This window comes from Aquarana catesbeiana, linkage group LG09 (assembly GCF_042186555.1).
Source record: "Aquarana catesbeiana isolate 2022-GZ linkage group LG09, ASM4218655v1, whole genome shotgun sequence".
NCBI classification, from domain to species: Eukaryota; Metazoa; Chordata; class Amphibia; order Anura; family Ranidae; genus Aquarana; species Aquarana catesbeiana.
Window position 1 is genome coordinate 279,593,331 of NC_133332.1, and position 675 is coordinate 279,594,005.

Sequence of the window (675 nt, forward strand, 5' to 3'; positions counted from 1 at the left end):
CAGAGGAATGAAGGAGGCGCTCTTGGGAGCGATTTCATGTAGTTGCCAAGGAGACTGGAGTTTGCATCTCGATCTGTCCAGGGGGTGACGTGGAAGGGAGGGGCGGAGCGCGCATTGCGTCTGCGCTCCCTGTTGCCTTTCACTTAGTCTGTGAGCGATGTGTATGAAAGGGGCGGTTTGTTTGTTGTGCTCCCGCCCCCCATCCCTGTCTCCATACGAACGCCCCTTTAGAGGGCGGGCTTCTTCCCAGGACGCAGCAGCGTTAGCTGCCATTGAACGAGATGGATTTGCCTACAGCCACATCACCCTGAAAGTGCCTGATCTTGTCTGATCTCGGAGGCTAAGCAGCGTGGGGCCTGGTTAGTACCTGGATGGGAGACCGCCTGGGAATACCAGGTGCTGTAGGCAAAACTTCTTTTTTTTTTTTTTCTTTTTTTTTTCTTTTTTTTTGGCCCGGAAATGGGGACGGGCTGTCTTTCAGGACACAGCAGTGTTCACTGCTATTGGAAGATAAGGATTTGACCTGGAAATGCTTTAGCTCATAACAAGGGAGGAATGGTGGCTGCCTATCAGTAAGTTATCAGTGTATTCAGCTTGCTTGTGTCCTATTAGATTTGTAGCCACTCCTGATTCTCTACTACATAGTAGTTAAGTCCATTCACCTGTGTATTATTG

General features: G+C 49.9%; 1 pseudogene; it reads left to right on the forward strand.

Annotated features, from left to right (window-relative positions):
* Positions 1 to 289: 289 nt before the first annotated feature.
* LOC141109188 (5S ribosomal RNA) lies at positions 290 to 408 on the forward strand (annotated as a pseudogene).
* The last annotated feature ends 267 nt before the right edge of the window (positions 409 to 675 follow it).